Source organism: Mya arenaria, chromosome 10 (genome assembly GCF_026914265.1).
Source record: "Mya arenaria isolate MELC-2E11 chromosome 10, ASM2691426v1".
Taxonomy (NCBI): Eukaryota; Metazoa; Mollusca; class Bivalvia; order Myida; family Myidae; genus Mya; species Mya arenaria.
Genome location: NC_069131.1, coordinates 23,041,023 through 23,063,757, shown reverse-complemented (window position 1 = coordinate 23,063,757; position 22,735 = coordinate 23,041,023). Strand labels below are relative to the sequence as shown.

Genomic DNA, 22,735 nt, shown 5'->3' with positions numbered 1-22,735 from the left:
TGCAACAAATATGCATGTGAAGCATTTTGAGCTTTTTATACACACATACCTCTTGCAATAACAAATATTTTCAAAAAATAGGGCAAGTCTCAAACAATAAATGTTATTTATAAAGACCTTGCTGGAAACTTTACATTGGTTACATACCTAATTTACACGGAGATGGGCCTCTATTTAATTTTGTTTCAAAAATAGAACTTGCTGCGGGAACAAATAAGAAACGATTCCTGCCATATTGTCTTTTTATTCGAACATTTTTTTACGGATTTGCTCAATATATAATACGGGTTCCTTGTTTCTAAAGATATTTTTTTGAATTTTTATGAACTGAGTGTTTTGTCTCTATAGATCTTCTTTTCGTCGATAACAAGAGTTGAAGGAAGAATGTCCTTGCTGTATAATCTCAATCTTATATCAGTATCTTGCCGCAATGAAAACCGCAGTAAAAAGACAAGAAGAAAAATGAGACATTTATCATGCACCAAATTTATGCCAAGACGTGTTTTACATTTGTGAAATTTGTTGGATTGTTCAGCAGATATGCTTTGTGTATAATTTTCAATAATATATGTTAATTTGTTGGCTTGTCCGTGTAGTTTCCATTGTATTGTTGTTTGTTTTCTCATCAAACCGTCTTTTATACACTTAATGGTTATAGTTAGATATCGTAGGATCGACGAAATGTAGTGTGAACTGTTTACACAAAACTGCATATTGACCAAACCGCCGATTCGCGTTCCAAAATTAACTATTCAAGTCTGTTACAGATGATGGTAATTTAATACGCTGAACACAAATTTCATATTCTAATTGAATTTGTAGGCAGTAAATAGAAAAGGGAAATAGATAAATGATAGGGCACATATGATGGAACAATGGTCCAGAGGCACGCTCGTTCATTTCATGCATAGTCAACCACAAGCACTTTAGCGGTCTCGCCCAGACGTTCTTATACATCCTTGATGAGATTATGTGCACTTGTAACGCATCTCTTTCACCGTCCTTATCATTGCATTCATTAATTCGTTCCTGCGATGATTGCTTCATGTGTTACTTTATCTTCGTCTTATCTCGAGTGCTCATTGTTTTAGATTGTCTTAGACTTATAAGTGTGCACTTACGCTTGCATGGAAACTATCAGACAGTAGTAATGAATTTATGATTTATATACACTGTAATTGATGTTAGTGCTTTAATATAAAATTGATTTATTATAGGCAACCTTTGCTTTACAGGAAAATGCATCAATTGACAGGACGGTATGAATACATATCCAAAGAGAGAACAATATTATATAGCAAAAAGACCTCATCTCTAAATGTTAATTTATATTAAATATTACCCGTCCATGTTGTATAAATTAGCAATTACTTAGTACGAAGTTGTATGAACCACTCCAAATAAAACTGAAACGCTCCATAAAGCCCACTTCACATGGTGCATCATACGTTGAATATTTCGTTCGTTTGTGAGATATTATAGTACGCACAAATAAATACATCCCTTAAAGTAATGACTGCTTATTGTACAAATGATTTAGCTATTTCTAAGTCTCAGCAATGAGATATCAGCATAAAAGATTTTGAATTAGAGTGTCACTTTAAACCGCAAGGAAATATCCTAACTAAAATCCATTGATTGGACCTATTTTCGAAATATATAAAGAGAAAAGCATTTACTAAATGCTAAAATAATCTCCTTTTTAAAAGTGCATTTTAAGAGTAAAATGTATCATTATCCAGAACGAGCATGCAGCCTATTTTATCTTTAAAGGTACTCGGTCATGTTTTTGTGATGTTTTTGTATGATGAAATAAAGTGCATCAAATCATTAAAAATGCAAAAATCTGGAATTCAGCAAATGTTGAAATCTGCCAAACTATCGTATTTGAAGACAACTATTTTCATAAGATTTGTATTGGCTATATTGTCGCGTAATTCGTTGATTAACATTATTTCGTGATGTTATCAATGTATTGATAGGATGTCGAAATATCTACTATTTTGTTAACGTCTTGGTGGCCAAGTGGTTAAGGCAGCGATTATTCAAAATATATCTTGACTGTACCGTTGTTGGTTTGAATCCTACTAAAACCGATATTCATTTTTATACTTTAACACTTTCTTCTGCAATTTCGATATCATGGAGTAAAATAATGATAACATTCTTTTTGTATTTACAGATGCATTTCCGAAAACACTAATTTTGGTCCTAAAACACGAGCTGGTACATTTAGGTGTCAAGGAACACATTTAGCAAAAGCAGTCCAAATAAAATCTAAATGTTCCATAGACTCCGGTACAGCCGGCGCTACTGAATTGTGAATGATAAACTCGTTTGTAAGGAGGCTGTTTTGTGATTCCGGAAATATCAAACATCAATAAAAACACCAATAACAATCGTAACAAATTGCAGCAAATATGCATGTGAAGCATCGGGTTTTTTAAACGCACATACCTTTTGCAATAACAAATATTGTCTAAAAATAGGGCAAGTCTCAAACAATAAATGTTATTTATAAAGACCCTGCTGAATACTAAACATTGGTTACATACGTTAACTATACAGGGATTGGCTTCAATTAACTTCAAAGTTATTTTTGTTCCAAAAATAGAACATGCAGCGGTAACAAATAGAAAACGATTCCTGTCTTAATGTACCTTTATTTGAACAACTTTTTCCCGGATTTGCTCGATATATAAAACGGGTTCCTTGTTTCTACTGATTAATATTTTTTTTTATAAGCAGAGATTGTCTTTGCCTATCTCTTGGTCGTCGTGTGTTTGGCTTTCGGCTTACCTTATTGTTTATTTGCACTGGACCGAAGAAAACATTATATTATTTTTTGACATCAGGCTTGTTATCAGTTCTTTCTGTAATAAAAGAATTGTATAAATACACTTACATCAAAGGCTTTGTTTCTTAATCGTAAATAAATCACCATTTCATTACTGCTTCTGATTTTTTTCATGCAAGCGTAAGTGCATACTTTCGCTATAATAAGTATTTACCAATAAATGACGATGAGCGCTCGAGATAAAACGCAAATAAAGAAGCAAATATAAGCAATCATTACTGGAAAACATTAAATTAATTGAATGATGAAGAAAATGACAGACACACGTGTTGTGGATAAATTACAATAACATATTATCAAATATAATCATTTAGAATGCATAACCTTTTCTGGGCGAGACTGTGAAGTGTTTGGAATTGGCCGTGCATCAAGTGGACGAACGTGTTGGTGTTTATAATCTGGACCAGTTTCTAATTGACAGCGTTCTATCATTCATTTCCCATTTCATTTACTGTCTTCAAGTACAATTCAAATATGAATTATTCAATAATCGCATTGAACTACGAAAACCTAGTATATACTTGCCTAGTTAACTGTAGAGTTGTCGGGTTTGACAATATGCAGTTATTATTTTGAGTTAACATTTTACAATCCATTTCCTCGATTCCACCATATCGAACTATATAAACAATTTGTATAAAAGTCGGTTGGACGAGCAAACACACGTAACAATACAATGAATATATATGCAAAAAGCTACAGAAACATGCTCAGTAGCAAAAAGTTTAAACATAAATCCTGTTTAGTGGCAATGGGCAAAAGCCAAAGACATAGAACACAAATTCACAAACAAGAAACATAGAACAGCACAAAAGTCTACAAACAGCACAGTGCATAAATACTATATAGCTAAATAATTGGTATGTTTATCAAGAATTGTTAGGTACCGCCTTGGAACGGTCAGTAAAATGTAAATTGAAAATGTAAAAAAATAACACGGACATGTCTAATAGTTAACATATCTTTTTTATAATTGAATATCATACACAAACATGGTTAACAATCCAACAAACAGTATAAATGTTAAACCGAATTTGCATTAAATTGAATTCTCTTTTGCTGCTTCTCTTTTTACTTCAGTATCCAGGGTGTCTCTGTCAGTTGAACTGATATAAGAATGATATTAGGTGCCAACGTTCTATGTTTGTTTCCAATTACCCGACCGACCCTGTTTTGGTCTCCCAACCCTTCATTTTTTGTAGCCGTAGTTTGGATTTATTCACTTTAAAAGTGCACATATTTTAGCAAATTTCGAAAGTTTCGTAATTTAATAAAAAACATCTTTATGTGAACATGTTAAAACGTGACCATTTTATATCTAAAGGTATCGGCAAGAGTGATATACCCTGAAATATACTAATACAGGTCGGTTAGGTACCGAAAAAAGGTTGTGCCAACCTACTTACCCTTTTATGGAGATGTTAGTGGAAACGAAGAACCTTTTTGGCCTGTTATTCCATGTTTATGTCTTCTTATTTCGTTTTGTTGTCTTTCTGCTGATTTGTTAACACGCCTTTATGCATTATCTTAAGCATTATGGAATTCATGCAAATACATGGAAACAATGTATATTATATATAAATATATCATCGGAAAGATGAGGGAGATAGCTTAAAACTCATATTATAACCACTTTCGATACATTGTTTTTAGTGCTATTGGGCACATAACATATCTCTAAAACAATTTGCTACTTTTAGTTGCATTTGGAAGGTGCAGAATAAATATTTAGAAGAAATAAACATTGCACTGTAAATTTAGATAACACAGCCCGTCCAAAAGATATTCCAAAAACATATCTATGCACCTGACGCAACATTCTTTCGAATATAAAACTCGTTTGGTGGACCGATAGTGTTTTGCGGTTCCGGAAATATTATACACCAATACATGACTGTAAATTGTACGTAAACAATATTGGACAATTTTAAGCTGTTTCTACTCTCCGACCTGACATAGCTACATACACACATAAAATGGTTTTGCAATAGCCAAACTGAACGTCAGATAATGGCAGAAAACGAGGTAAATGGCACAAAACAAAATAAAGAACACATTAGAGTGGCTTTTATATTTTGGTAACAATGTACCTTTTCTAAAGAATAATAGACCTCAATTGATTGGACGGAATATATAAATGACACCTGTTCGTTTAAAACGAATAATATACGGCGGAAACGGTTGTATCTTGTTCGATCGCCTCTAGACTGGCGTTAGCCTTTCAAATCAGACCGCGAAGTTTTTACTTGTCAGCTCTAATGATTCATTATGGAGTCTAAATTAAAAAGGCCGTAAAGTCTTTCCTTGTCAGCTCCATCGATTCATTATGCAGACTAAATTTATAAAGTAGATTTTCAAATGCAGATGCTGCACAACAAACATTACACTTTTCTAGTATAATAATACTAATATCAAGGTATTTAAAACAAAATATCTTTTAAAACAATCGAATCCGAACAACAATATATATATATATCTTGATGTGAAATATTTCCCTTTCACATGAGATCTTTTAAATGTCGGTGATGTTACTCATTTTTAATTTCAAATGTACAGACAAGATTAGTACACTCCTAGCTCACGCCAATGATTGTTCTACAGATTTTGTTCGAGCGGGCAAAATAAACTAAAAACCTATTCCACTTCGTTTAAATACGATAGCGGGTAAAAGCATCATGTTTCCCTTATATAAATATATCATTTAAATGTAATTTCCTGGTAAATGACATACCCCTCGAATTTTTCACATACAGGCGTTTCAGTGATACGGGAGTTGTCAGAGAGACATGCGATTTCCATGTGTTTGCGTTATTTGTGAAACAATGTTTCACAATGAGTGGTTTAAGGTGAAACAATGTTTCACAATGAGTGGTTTAAGGTGAAACAATGTTTCACAATGAGTGGTTTAAGGTGAAACAATGTTTCACAATAAGTGGTTTAAGGTGAAACAATGTTTCACAATGAGTGGTTTAAGGTGAAACAATGTTTCACAATGAGTGGTTTAAGGTGAAACAATGTTTCACAATAAGTGGTTTAAGGTGATCTTTTTAAACGCCCTATTTGTGAAATGTTGCAACGGACGCTTAAGATTATTTCTGATTTGTTGTACATTTTATGTAACATAGGTGAGGTTGAATTCGACGAACGAAACATAATATTATTTTGGAGAGTACTTAGGAATGCGAATCTGCAGTTGTGCCAATAAGTTATCATCATTTCGTGTAAACATTTCACACTCCATTTCGTCAATCTACAACATCTGTAAGTATCGCTGCAAGTTGTGTCAATCTGACTAGAAAACAAATGCCTTTTGTGATAGTATTTACTGTATATAGACGTGTACATAATTCATGTTTGTCACAATCATATCAGCAAACTATACAAGAGTGAATTAAACACAAACACTGCTCTTCGATGTTCTGTGATAACGCAAACATTTTAAATATAATATTATGAATGCGAAGATGCCTGTCCTGTTTTTATACTAATAATTGTTTTGTGATCTCAGTCGAATTCCTCAATTTGTGGCATTTGTAACTTTCGACACTGCAACAAGATTTTGTTCCGACCATGGGTGAAATTTACTAAAATCAAACATCTCATCTTCTATGCACTCGTTAATATTTCTTCATCAAAAACAAATACCATCGATCCAAACAGACATCTTGTTTCTTTACTAAATTATTTGGATTTAATTTTATTAAAACAAATGTTTTATCTTAAATAACTTATACATAGAAGTTTTGGGAATTTGCCGATAATGCACACGTAATATTTCTTAATCAAAAATACATATTATTCAGTAAAATACTTAACTAAATATCAATTTAGTACATCTGCGGCTGTTGTTTAATTATTTCAATTTTAATAACTCGCCTGTTTCTTGCTCAATTATTAAGAAATATTCGTATTTTGCATCGACCACTCAAAGCAATATTCATTCATCAAAATTACATAAGTACTATGTAAAATGTTAATAAAACATTGAGTGCGTCTGTTAACGTGGGTTCTTGATTTACATGCCAGGTGGCGCGCCACACACGTCCGTCGGTAGCACAATGATAACCATATCTGAAATAAAGAGTTTCAGATGGATTTAGACAATTCATTTGAGCAATACCTGGTGCAACGCTGTCAACGTCCCTACATTGATGATACTTCAAAACACTTACACTATTTATTTAATGACATATATCAGCCATATATACTCGTATATATAAATATGATTTATTTATTCGCTCGGGTTTTCGTATAATTCTGATCTAAATATAGAATGTCATTATATTAATAAATCCATTTTTTTACGGTTTGGTTCTTATTTTATTCTTAATATTCTTATTGGTTTGCGTATAAACTAAAGTTGATGTTTTTTACGTTTTGGTTTCTAGTTATTTCATCACCACCTTGTTTGTTCGCGAATTTAAACGGGAACCAATTTATTGACATTTCCGGAATCAACACATTTGAAGCAAGTGGCATAAAACAAGAGCCTGTAAGACTAGGCATCTTAAAAATAAATTGTCATATAATAAAACACGTGTGTGCTAGTGAGCCATTGAATATAATCAGAATAATAGCAGTATAATGGTAAATTATTTAATATCACCTTTTATCATAGCAGATTAGTTATCAGTACACGCTTTATCCTAGCTATGCATTCGCAGTCTCGGTTAAATTGGGCCATTATTGACAGCAATGGTAAATGCAACGATGTGATTATGATATTTTGATGTTTTTGTCTCAGTAATCTATTTTGCACCATTAACGTTTGCCGGTAATAAATAAATTGCATTTATTCACTTATATCAATGGCTTTTTAACTTAACAAGTACTTAAATCATCATTTCTACTTCTGAAAGTTTTCATGCATGCGTAAGTACACACTTTCGCTCATCATTAATCTTTAACAATCTATAACAATGAGCACTCAATATGAGACGCAAATAAAGAATCACATGAAAGCAATCATCACTGTAAAACACTTAATGAATTCAATGACTAGGAAAGTAACAGATACACATGTTTTGGATAAGTAACAAGTACATATTATAAAATACTCATTTAGAAAACATAACCCTTTCAGAACGAAACTATAAACTGTTGGAATTGGTTTGTATCAAGTGGACGAACGTGTCACTGTTTATGTTCTCGACCAGTTTCTTAATAACAGCATTCGATCATTCTTTTTCCATTTCTTTTTACAGTCCACAAGTACAAATTAAATATTAATTATTTATATATTGCATTGAATTACAAAAGTCTGTTATAGGCTTGACTAGTAACTGTGGAATTGACGGTTTTGACCATATGCAGTTATCATTATGTTTAAAACATTTCACACTCCATTTCGTCGATCAAATAATATCTTACTATAAGCACAATTAAAGTCGGTTGTACGAGCATACAAAAAAACAGTACAATGGAAACTACACGGAAAAGCCAATAAATTAACATATATAATTAAATGCTATAAACAAAATGTAGCTGCTGAAAAATCCATCAATCTATACAAATATGATACTGTATTAGCATTATATCAATGCATAATAAAAGTTTTCTATTTTGCTGCTTGTCTTGTGAATGCAGTCTCCATGACTTTGAAACTGATATAAGATTGAGATAATTATCGTTTTTAATTTCACTAACCTTGCCACGCATCTATAAACTATTTAAAGGTCCGTTACATGGCCGACCTTATTTCTTCTACTGACCCTTTGCTTTTTATGGCGAAGTGTGCATTAATTTTCGTAATTTACTAAATATATGCATTCTTTGGGGGAATATGTTAAAGTGTGACCATTTTATATTAAAACCTTCTACAGTAGTGATATACCCTGATATATGTCAGTTAGTAGCAGAGTCCCGGTTATCTGTGCCTACCAAGCTACCTACCTACCTACCTACCTACTTACCTACCTACCTACCTACCTACATACCCACCTTCCTACCTACTTACCTACCCTTTTCTGGAGTTGCTAGTGGAAACGAAGAACCCTTATGGGCCTAACATAGGAAGGACATACAATGTTTATCTCTTCTTATCTCGTTTTTTATGTTTTTTCTGCTGATTTGTTTACACACCTCTATACATTATTTAAGCATTATTGAACTCATGCAAATTCATGGAAACAATGCATATCATAAATATATTATCGGAATGATTGGGGAGATAAAGTAATGCTCATATTATTACCTCTTTCGAAACATTGTTTTGAGAGTTATTGGGCACACAACATATCTCTAAAACAACTTGCTACTTTTAGATGCATTTGGAATATCCAGAATCAATATTAATATAAGAAAAAATTCACAGTAAGTTTACATAACACAGCCCGTCTATAAAGTATTCCAAAATACATCAATGCACCTGACGCAAAATTCTTTTAAATATAAAAATCGTTTGGTGGACCGATACAGTTTTGTGGTTCCGGAAACATTATATACCAATACATATGCGTAAGTTGTACGTAAAAATAGAGAATAATTCTAAGCTGTTCTTACTCTCCGACCCGACATAGCTACAATAACGCATAAAACGTTTTTGCAATAGCCAAACTGATAGCTCGATAATGACAGAAAACGAGTTAAAAACTACAATAAAGAACATTTGTACGATATAGTGGTATTTATATTTTGGTTACAATGTACGTTTTCTATACAGGAATTTGCCTCAATTGATCGGACGGTAAGTACGAATGAAACCTGTTTCAAATGAATTATATACGGCGGAAATGAAAATAGCTACGGTAACTGTTGTATCTTGTTCGAATGCCTCGCCATTAGCTTTGGCCTTTCAAACTAGACCTCGAATTTGCGAGGTTTCTCTGTCAGCTCCATTGAATTATTATGGTGTCTAAAATACAGAAAATATATTCAAATGCATTCACTGCGCACCATTCTAAAAGGTTTAACGTAATGTATTTTCATATTTTCCAATGGCAACCGAAGCGCAAATTTAAATGCTATATAATTATCATAATCCTATCAAAATGAACACTCCAGATAATCACAATATGAAGAGGCATATGACAGCATGGATACTCAATCAATGAATAAAAAAGCTGCTGCTGCCAATGACAATAAAGGTTCGAGACAATTGTTTTGGGGTAATTTGAAATTAAAAAGAGTAAAACTTGTAACAAAATACCATCGTCGGCAACCACGGTATATTTTCTGTTACATGCAATGCATATCGTGGGACAATTTTGACTGACAAAATCTTGCTTTCATGGATCTGCTTGAAGCAGGGGAGACAACCAATCTATAATCGAAATCGCACTTAATAACTCTTCAATAACCCATCATTGTCGTTGTCTCCACAGGCGAGTAGACGAAGTCGCTGTTTAAAAATGTGTACTGACCGAGTTTAATTCGAGCTTTCGCCAGAACGCTTTTTATACGGGAAATAAGTATGATTGTTTATGAATATTTACGCATTCGTACCTTTGTGAAACCATTGAAACTTTCTCTTTAATCATTAATTATTACGAAATTTTCCTTAGCAAATCACCCTCGGTACACAACGAAGCATAACGATGAAGTGAATGAGGGTATACGTCTATGATAAATCACAAATGTGTAAATGATTTTGGCAAAATCCTTAACTGTTGGGATGTTTGTTGCGTCACATCGATAGTACGTGTCCTTATGTGTACTCTGTACCATTATGACATGCCTGATGTCTTAACATTAGTTTCTAGTTTCTGTATCATTGCTGGTAAAATATCAATACAATTATACTATTATCTAATTATTTAAAACACAATTACGGTTTAAAACAATAGAATCCAAACAACAAACCATACATTTCATGATCTTTCAAATATCGGTAAGTCTACTCATTTCTAATTTCAAATGAACATTCAAGACTAATACACTCTTGGCTCACACCAATATTTGTTCTACTGATTTTGTGCGAGCGGGTGAAATAATAAACTAATCCACTTCGTTTAAAAAGACAAAAACGGAGGAAAGTATTACCATATTTTCCCTTATATAAATATAACTTTTAAATGGAATTTAATTGTTAACCGCACAACTCTCGAATGATTCAAATACAAGGTTTCAGTGATAATGGAGTTGTCAGACACATGCAATACCATTTGTTTGCGTTATTTGTGCAACAATGTTACACAATGAATGGTTTAAGGGGATTTGATAAAACGCCCTTTATGTGAAAAATTGCAGCGGACTCTTAAGATTCCGTCTGATTTGTTGCGCATTTTAAGAAAAATAGTCGAGGTTAAATCCGACGAACAAAACATCAATTTGGCGTGAACTTAGGAATGCGAATAAGCAGTTGTGCCAATATGTTATCATCATTTCGTGTAAACATTTCACACGCCATTTCGTCAATCACAATATTTAAATATCGCTGCAAGTTCTGACAAGACAACAAATATATTATGTGATATTATGAACGGGATTTTGACGTGCACATAATTCGTGTCTGTTTCTTTCAATTGACCAAACTATACAAGAGTGAATTAAACACAAACAACACTTTTTGATGTTCTGGGATAACGCAAACAATTATTCAAATAACAACTGCGAAGCTGTCTGTCTTGTTGGTATACTAAAACAAATCCTGTAGTGGTCTCAGTGGAATTCCTTAGTTCGTGGCATTTGCAACTTTCTTTACAGCAACAAGAATCAAATTGACCTCAATCAAACATCCAAATGACCACCTTCTATGCACTGAGCATGCACTCGTTAATATTTCTTTATTAAAGGCACATAAACAGCTAAAGAGACATCTCGTTTTTTACTTAATCATTTGGATTTGATTATATTGAAACATTTGTTTTAGATTAAATAACATAGATGTAATGGAAATGTATTGATAATGCACACGGTATGTTTCGTAATCAATAACACATATTATTCAGCAAAATACTTAACTAAATATCATTTGAGTGCATCTGCGGCTGTTGTTTAATTATTTCAATTTAATAACTCACCTGTTTCTTGCTAAATAATTAACAAAAATATGTATTATGCATCGACCTTGCAAACGAATTAAAATCACATAAGTATTGTGTAACAAGTTAATAAAACATTGAGTGCGTCTGCAAACGTGGGTAACTGATTTTCATGTCAGATTGCGCGCCATTCAGGTCGTCCTTAGTTGGTAGTTTTATTTAGACCATATTTACAGCAATGGTTAATGCAACAATATCAATATCATATTTCTTACCTATATATTTTTATATATATGGAGAAAAAAACAAAACATTTTTACCAATTATTTAGCGTTTGCTGTTCATGTTTTTCCCTGACCAATTCGGGGCCGAAGTTTCCAATTATTAAACATATACTTTTACACCAAATGCGAAAATGAAATTCCATACTTCTGTTTTAGAAATATATTTATTTTAAAATTAGAGCATCACAAATCAGACCCAAACCAATTTATTAGGAATAGCTCGTGTATTTTGAAAGACAAAAACATCATCTTTTATCAAGTACTTACATATTTTCTGGGTTTTTTTAAGCATTCTAGTTTATTTCCTGACAATATTGGAATTTCAAACTTTAGTCAAAACGAATCCATTTGTCGTAATCGGATATGCTCATGTTCCATTCCCAAAGGGTTGTAAAAAGCGTTGGTTTTATCTATAGATTTAATTATGATTACGTATTACGTCGTCATGCTGTAAACACAGCATCGATTACAATAAACATTCTAGCATATTATTACTCGTTAAATTTCTAAAAGCCATTGAAAGGGTTTAAAACTGAAATATATCACGGCATTACCCGGGAAATATTTATTTTCAGCAATTGTTTTTCAACCGAGTTCAAAGTAGATTTATCATATTGAATAACATGAAAACAAAGATGAGTTTGATAAAGAACGTTTCTAAGTTGAAAACTAATTTGTGTAATGCTGCTTCCTAGTTTTTCTGTTTGCTTCAAATATAAAAGAGGAAATTCGTTCACTTCAGTTTTTTTGGTTTCCTGAAAATAATGTTCCAATCAACAAAATTAATCATGCTAGCAAGCAAAGATACTGAATAATTGCACGGAGGAAATTGTTCCATACCTGTATTCAGTGAAAAAATGTTTGACTTTAATTTAATGTCCACAGTCAGGGAAAACATAACGTATTTTTATTATGGGACAAATTAGCCTTTTTGAGGTCGTTATCATCTGCTATGCACGCATAGCACGATGGCTTAAAAGTAGTTTAAGGGCCTATGAAGATGGACAAAACTGCAAAGTGATTTATTATTGAAACACTTGTTTGAAATATTCTAAACTAGCCCCCACCCACTGTGTGCAAATACAAGTGGAAATAGAAACATGTAAGAATAACAGTTTTAATTCATCTTATAAAGACAAGCACTTGCGTGATGTCATTCAATGTCTTCAAACGTTTTTTATTAAGCGTCTGTAGGGGCAAATTGATCAAAACAAAATGAATGTCATGCGTATGTTGTTTAAATGCAATGTTGAATTCTTTACCCTACAATTTATGTTTGAATTTTGGAGCTGTTTCTGTTTAAATTTTACCTTATATGCAAATGTAAAATCTTATCAATATAGATGTTAAATAACTAAACATATCTTAGATTTTTCTGCCATTTGATAATTTTATTGTCAGTTTTTTTATACAAATATATAGGACATGCCAGCATATAAACTGAGGTTACTGTTCAAACCGGCCATTCTTGTTCGGATGCTTCCTTGATATAGCGTTACATTTTATTTCATTTTGCTCATGCTCCGGTTTGCGTACGGTTTAAGTTAAAAATATACAATAGTAAAAACTGTTGTGCAGCTTTGTTGGGAAAAAGTAATAAGAATTGTATGACATTGCTTTGATTGTTGCCTTCAATATATCAACGGAGCTAATATCCCCCTTTTAACATCTTTGCGATGTATCTCGAAATTTCTTTCGGAGCATTTAATGACATTTATACTACATTGGACAAATGATTGCATTCTACTATCAGAATATAAGTTTTTATCATTTCAAACATTCCGATTCCGACGGTCAAACTTCTTTTTCATGGTATGGAGTGGCGCGTCCGTGATCTAATACACTTGACTCTCAATCCAGGGGTCGTGGGTTCGATTTCCCGCAGAACAACTAAACCAAAATACCAATCGTTTTCTGGGAGGGACGTTAGATGGGGGTCCCGCGTTACAGTGCTATAAACTTATCCACGTTAAAGAACTAAGATAGCTCTAACCAATGTTTTATTCTGTCTGTGAACTATGTTCAAAAACAGAAAATGACAATCTTATCGGAGCACTCGCCAAATGGGTATTGCCCAAGTGCGAGTAAAACAAGCTTACATACAGAACATAATGGTATTGGAAAGGGATACTATGAAATATGGGGTTTTAACAGTGAAATAACAACAGTGAAAATATCAATTTGATATTTTCACTGCAAAATAAGGAGTGAAAATATCAACTTTCAGAACTACTTTTAAATTCCTTTGTTGTTACATGTACTTGCCTTGATCAAAACAGAACACTGGGTCATCCTATCAACGTCCGTACGACAGCATATCGTAAGGCCAATATTTTCAGTTAAACATTATTTCTGTATTACCATTTTAATTCAATTTTCCAAAGCAAAATAAATATTCTTAAAACCGACCAATTAATATACTAACTTCGAATTTTTTTGTTGCTTCCTACCCCGATAAGAAGATCCAACTATGTGTCCATGCTGGAAATCCTCATCTTGCCCACGGGCAAAGATTAAAACGTTCCAGTATGAAACTACTTCTAAAATCTTTCACCACGCACAAAAAAGTTTGAGCAAAAAGAATAAAAATTCACTATACATGTATTTTGTTAAACTGAGATAGGAAAAATATCTACCATAGCTGCTCGTGTCTAACCTCGTTTCAGCGGAAATAAATCTACGCTCGGATTGGGATGAACCTATCTTACACTCTTGGCCATGACCAAATACTTAATATCTATTCAGAATTATTTATTCCATAAAGCGATCGTATGATATGTGCGGTGATTACATGACCCCTATGTGTCTACAAAACCGTAATATTCTATTTAACCTACTCTAGTGCTTTCATTGACTGTCATTATGTTTTTGCAAAACCCATCAAACTAAAACCGTAATGTTCCAGAAAGCCGACTGCACCTGGCGCAACATTCTTGTAAATGTTTTGCTCGTTTGTTAGAGGGATGGAGTTTTGTGGTTCCGGAAATATTAAACAGCAATAAATACACCCGTAACAATCGGTGCCAATTGAAACAAATATGCATGTAAATGATTTAAACTATGTATACTCCTTATCTAAATATAGCAACATTTGCACATGTCAAAGGTTTTGCAATGATTATACTGATAGTAAGAGAGACTTACAAATAGCGGGACTAATTGCAAAGTGCTATTAAGATTTGTAAAAGCTATGAATTCATTAAAATGGAATGTATCTATTAGTTTACTTTACTTTTACTTGACAAAAGACGAGGGAAAAATGAATTACTAAGTGGTTTTTCGCGTTGTTGTGCTATTTGTTAGGTTACACTTATTAGGACTTTACTTGATGTATTAAACCGGTTCTTAAAGAAAACAAGCAAACAGAATTGATAGTTTATTAAGACTTATACAACAGTATATTGTCGTTATACATACATGTATAGATTTATCCTTTTCATTTGTCTTGACTTATAATTTTCAAGATATTTATTTAAATTAAAGGCAGGCTCTAACACTATAGACTTAAGATATGCAACATGATCATTATTAAGAGAGTTAACAAAGGCAGTGATGAAAATAAACAAGTAAAAAGGTTATTAATAATTGAATAGCGTTTAACAAAATTTTCTTTTATTCATGTGTTCATAATATCGTTCTTATCGGATAAATAATTAATTATTCATGAAACTAAAATAAAGATGGATTAACTTAGTTATAACTTTAAATATATAAAGATTACATCAGCAATAACATTGTCTATGTCTCTATCATTACATCATTAAACAATAACGTTCTCATAACCATGTTTATTATTGCATGCGTATGCCCATGTTTGTTTTCTCAATAGGTGTAATACTCTTCTTTTTTAAAAAGAATCTTGTTAAAATTTATTGTATACTACTCATTTCCACTGGTATAAACTAGAATAGTTCTCTCAAAGGAATGCGAATCGGTGTTTGTGCCAATATGCAGTCATCATTTCGTGTAAACATTTCACACTCCATTTCGTCAAACAACTGTATCTAATTATCGTTTCAAGTTGTATACCCGCCCATCAGACAAGAGAACAAATACATTGCATAGCATGATACACTGGGTATAGACGTGTACATGGTGCATGTCTGCTTCTGGAAGCTCATTATGTTCCCTATCAACCAAGCAAACTATACAAGCGTGAAATACGTTTATTAAGTATGTGTGTTTGTTTAAAATAAATGCATCAATAAAAATAATAATAGATTTATCAATCGATGAATAGAAACATTTTTCCGAAAGATAAACGTTAGATTATTGAAATGGCCTTTATTAATAACATGTATCGGCTAGTGCGATTACTCGAAAATTTCGTGCACGGTCCACTTACAACCGTAAGAAGACACTTTTTAAATATCGCTGATGGGAATACAGTTGTATAAATACTGAGACAAGCTGGGGATACAGTTGTATAAATACTGAGACAAGCTGGGGATACAGTTGTATAAATACTGAGACAAGCTGGGGATACAGTTGTATAAATACTGAGACAAGCTGGGGATACAGTTGTATAAATACTGAGACAAGCTGGGGGTACAGTTGTATAAATAATGAGACAAGCTGGGGATACAGTTGTATAAATACTGAGACAAGCTGGGAATACAGTTGTATAAATACTGAGACAAGCTGGGGATACAGTTGTATAAATAATGAGACAAGCTGGGGATACAGTTGTATAAATAATGAGACAAGCTGGGGATACAGTTGTATAAATACTAAGACAAGCTGGGGATACAGTTGTATAAATACTGAGACAAGCTGGGGATACAGTTGTATAAATACTGAGACAAGCTGGGGATACAGTTGTATAAATACTGAGACAAGCTGGGGGTACAGTTGTATAAATACTGAGACAAGCTGGGGGTACAGTTGTATAAATACTGAGACAAGCTGGGGGTACAGTTGTATAAATACTGAGACAAGCTGGGGATACAGTTGTATAAATACTGAGACAAGCTGGGGATACAGTTGTATAAATACTGAGACAAGCTGGGGATACAGTTGTATAAATACTGAGACAAGCTGGGGATACAGTTGTATAAATACTGAGACAAGCTGGGGATACAGTTGTATAAATACTGAGACAAGCTAGAGTAAAATTTTCTGTTGTTGTTCACAAGGTGAACTATACTGCGATCTTGTACTAAATAAATGTATTTCTTTTTTACTAAATGGCCTTAAGCGATATGAAATGGTTGTGAATTATACACTTTCAGATCAGATTGTCAAATTGTTGGCGAACGAAACGAAAATGAGGTGGTTAAAATTGTGTTTAGATCATGTGCGCGATGACGTTTGCTTTAGACGTTAGGGTGGGCTGAATTTCCCAAACATTGCAAAATATCATATTGACATTACATTTAGTTACAGTCCTCCCCCTTTATATTTGCTAGTGAAGACGCATATTATAAATTGATGCAAAGCATATTTATTTATTTTTAATTTTATTGCATTGTCGTGTTTTACTAATTTGGTATAAGTAATGAAAAAATGCATTTGAGTAAGGTACAGATAGAAAAACGGAAACCATGTAGGACGCTTATGAACTTGACGGGCACGTTTGTTTCAATGTCATTCCCAACTGAATGTTAACCGTGTAATTTGATAGGTCGAAGGTCATAATAAACATTTTATTTGCTTTTGCCACAAAAGAGAAGAACGTAGGGCCTTGTTGGATAGCATAATTCACTACTGTGGCGTGGATGCTTTGAAGTGTCTAATGCTTAAACCTCATAAGGGCCAATGTGCTAAGGTGTTTCAATGTGCAACAGCAAAATCTCATCATTGTTTGATGTTTCACTCAATTACTAAGGCGTTAATTAACTGACTTGTAGTTAAGAAAGCTTGAGTTGAGTGAACATCAAAGCTTAACATTGTTTATCTGTACCAAAATCATATTTTGTTTTTATAAAATTAAAGTCAAATGAGTTCAACACGATTATGGATTAGAATTAAAAAAACAACAACACTTTCGACGTTTTTTTTCTCTCTCTCTCTCTCTCTCTCTCTCTCTCTCTCTCTCGCTCGGGTAAACGTTAACCAGTATGCGTTTAAACCAGTTTTTGGGCGTTGATGAAAAAACAAATTTACCGTTAACAAATTGATAATGTTGAATCAAAATGTTTACGTGTTCATTAATCACGTAGATTATTTATGTTGTATTGTGGGCCTCGTTGTCTGTCTACTTGTTTATTGTTCATCCCTATGGTAACGCGCACTATCCAAGCAGTGTCCTCTTAGGTCTTATTATACAATGGGAATAGGTACTAATAGCAAAAATACAATGACAAGTCATAGATACAGTACGGGTTTTTCTTCAAAAGTGTCCTTCCTACCGAAAAATACAATGACAAGTCATAGATACAGTACGGGTTTTTCTTCAAAAAACGTCCTTCCTACCGAAAAATACAATGACAAGTCATAGATGCAGTACGGGTTTTTCTTCAAAAATGTCCTTCCTACCGAAAAATACAATGACAAGTCATAGATACAGTACGGGTTTTTCTTCAAAAAACGTCCTTCCTATCGAAAAATACAATGACAAGTCATAGATACAGTACGGGTTTTTCTTCAAAAAACGTCCTTCCTACCGAAAAATACAATGACAAGTCATAGATGCAGTACGGGTTTTTCTTCAAAAATGTCCTTCCTACCGAAAAATACAATGACAAGTCATAGATACAGTACGGGTTTTTCTTCAAAAGTGTCCTTCCTACCGAAAAATACAATGACAAGTCATAGATACAGTACGGGTTTTTCTTCAAAAGTGTCCTTCCTACCGAAAAATACAATGACAAGTCATAGATACAGTACGGGTTTTTCTTCAAAAGTGTCCTTCCTACCGAAAAATACAATGACAAGTCATAGATACAGTACGGGTTTTTCTTCAAAAGTGTCCTTCCTACCGAAAAATACAATGACAAGGCATAGATACAGTACGGGTTTTTCTTCTTTTTTTTCAAAAGTGTCCTTCCTACCGAAACGGTTGCTTAAGTCTGTGAGAGGACACTATTGAAGAAAAACCGAGTAACTGTATCTGATTTAGACGACGGTAAGTGTATTGCATATATTAGTAAACAAATAAATGCATTAATAAATTAATACAGATTTATAAATAGACACTTATAAATATATTCCGAAATATAAACATTAGATTATTATCATGGCCTTTATGAATACAATGTATCTGCTAGTGGGATTACTCGAATTTCTCATGCACGGTCCGCTAACAACCGTAAGAAGACACTTTTTCAATAGCTCTGCTGGTGATATAACTACAGAGATGAGCTACATATGATATAACAAACACACTATGGGTGAACTTTTCCCGCTTAGTTTCTCTCTCGTATCAATCGATGTGTTGATTTAACAATTGACGGCATTCCAAAATACCTGTTTGTTTAGTGTCAAAGGTTCACATGAACTATGTGAAGTATCTAGGCTACACACATTGTAACCTTGCATGAACCCATTTTGCACCTGCGTAGAGTTTACCATCGACTGTTGGCATTCCCTGGTCGTACATAAATTTGAAGTGGAGTTTCGATCGACTCGTAGAACACTTCACCAGATGTTAATGGAACATAATGTTTGATGCGTCGCATATGTTGTTTTGGTGTTTGTTTTATTTTTAATAATATTATAGACATAGCAAAAACAACATCAATGGCATAGTCATTGTCTTTTTTCTGCAATATGTAGCCGCTTTCCATTGTATCACGTGGTTTTAATGTGTATTCGTACATTGTCTTGCTTTCGTTGTTCGTATACAGCAGACCTTAGCATTTGAAAAATAAAAGTTGAAAAAATACTTCTCCTCTAGCCAATTATATAAATCCACAATTGTATAAGGTGGCTAGTTAGTGGCATACAAGCAGTTTGATTGGTCAATAATTAATGGAATTACAAAATAACAAACAGTTTGTACATTTGGCATCAGTACAGGAAGTGATTGAATCTATAATTAGTTATCCGACAATGACTCTTATATGATATCCATTAATATTTCATTAGGAAATATAGGTGTTATTTGAGTCATTGGCACTATTATGCATGTCGCCAACAAGCTTCAATGTCATTGGCAAGTCCTGTATTGGCATTATATTTGGTAAATATTTAGTATACATCGTAAGATTTCCCTTTGTTACATGGTCATGGTCATGGTAGAATAACGTATGGCGAAAGGTAACTAGGCTGGCCAATTTAACCTTGGTGCTGATTCTTAAAGAAATAAAGTCAAGAGGTGTCATTGCCTTGGTACCCATAACTATGTCTTTATTAATTATCGAACTTAACTCATTGTTTGACTGAGAAGAACAACGCGCGTTTGTGTTCACTCCGCGGCGCTTTTGTTATATTCAAATGATAGGAAAATAATCAAAATACGCATTGCTAGAACATGTCCGGATGCCTAGAAATAATCATGCAATTATCACTTAGCTATAAATTTGAGAACTATAGGGAAGTAACTCTTAAGTAAATTTCTCATAGGAAAGCAATGAGTATTACACCCTTTGCTTGATAACAAAACGTATTTGTGTTATTTCCCCTTGTATGCTCTACGATCAACATGTGCCATCTCACATTTCACCAATTAGTGTTAATGTATCATTAAATAAGGAATAATATTCGAATTTCAAATGAAACTCAAGTGTGACACAACTATAATTATGTTCTGTTGTTTTTTTTAAACCAAAAGGGAACGATGGTTAGTTATAACACAACACTCGAACTTTCGAGCATATCGTCCGATCGATTATTTAGATCATTTATTCTTAGTCAAAATGAGAAATATTTAGAACCAAAGTGTATCTTTTTTCAAATTGTTTTGGTCATGCAATATGCTGTCGTACGTTCTTTGATTAAATGGCCTTGCTGTTTTATTGCTGAAAATATTTCCTGAAAAAATACATTTCAGACTAAGTTTCAAAATATTTCAAACAGCGTTCTTAAATAAAAACCTAAAGCTATAAAGCCAATGTTTCGGCTAGTTGAAAACCCCAACAGCTCAAATCAAACCATTCATAATATTTACGGTTATGTGTTTGATATTTCTGTGAGTCTTACTTAATTATTTTGGCGTTTGCAAGTCTAATGACGTCATCAAGTGAATCGGAAGCCACCTGGCATCTATTTATTCTAAAGCACGTCTGTTTATAATAGTTGGGGCTAATTGGTGTTACAGAAATTACAGAAATGTTTCGTAAAATATGTCAGGTCTTGTTCAAAATATACAAACCTCTTGATATATTGAACTCAGCAGAAATTTTCACCTCATTTCCAGTGAATTATGGTACATCATTTATTTGTTCTGGTTTCTTGTAGACGGTCTGGTATTTTTCCTGAGTTTGTGAATCATTCACAGGGCAAGTACTCGAGATTGCTAACACAAGTTTAAAGATGATAGAAGATGTGCGTTCCATACAGTTTGACTTCTTCCCCTGTCCTCTCATTATCATGACCTTTCTCTGTTGATACATAACCAGTATTGTATGTTTGGTAATAAAAAATTCAATGTATACATGCATTCATCTTACAACTCAAACAAGGGCTTATACCTATGATGTTCACTACTTAAAAAAACACTTTGAAAAGCGCAACGTATGCTTCCAAATAATGACCACTAATGTGTAGGTATATGTTATAAATGGTTGAAAGTTAGAACTTTTTAAAGTGGCACTCTTATTCAAAATGAATGCATACGATGTATAACAAACAACGTGTTTTATTCACATTTATGTCAAATTAACCTCGGTATCCTTATATGAATCATTGTTATCGACATTTAAAAAAAGGGAATATTAAAACAATATTATTAATTGTGGTCAATCTTATTTGGGATTAAAGGGCATCTTTAAACTATGTCACAATCAGTTGTTGTGGCTGTTGTGAAACCTTCATGCACATTTCAAACATTGCGGCACGAAGCAAACATTCAAAAATATTCAAACACATTTCTGCCAACAAAACAAAACTTGAACTATGATGGTGGTGATGAAGGAGCCTGCTCTTAATAAACAAATATTCAATTTGGTACTTCTGGCATTGCATATACAACATAGTGTTTCTATTACACAGGGTAAAGCTTGGCTGCGCATCCCAAATGACGTCATATGTTTTATACATTTTACAAAGCGACAACATCTTATAATTTCTTTAAAGTAGTTACATTTTTTTTTCTTTAAATTACTATGGTTTAGCAGATAAATACAGTATTATAATAGTGAAATCACCAAAATCATTAATTTCATCTCCTAGACAAAAACACTGCGTTGATCTCGTAATGTCAGTTGTTGATTTTCGCCTTCCACTGTATCACAGCTAAAACACCACTACAACTAGAGATTACTTAAACAGTCAAATAATTGTGTTTAATATGAACTCCCAACACATTAAAGGTTTCTATAATATATTGTATAGTAATTCTATAAAGAGAAATAAGCTGTTTTATTTTTTTAGTATTTCAAGATTTTCATTAAGAATTAGGAATTAATGGCCTTCTGCTATTTCGCTGCTGTGTCCTTAGGGCATTGCATTGAAATCAATTTTAAACGGGCACCTCTTGAAAGCATCCATAATGACTGCTAAACCAAGGGTGCGGCGGCTTGACCGGTTGGTATGACTGTTTAGCACAACTTGTTTGGTAAAAATCAAGGAAT

General features: G+C 33.2%; 1 protein-coding gene across 1 annotated transcript in view; it reads left to right on the top strand.

The window, feature by feature from the left end:
- The window catches only part of LOC128206049 (uncharacterized), a 208,400-nt gene that overhangs the window by 77,049 nt on the left and 108,616 nt on the right, over window positions 1-22,735 (top strand). The window lies entirely within an intron of this gene.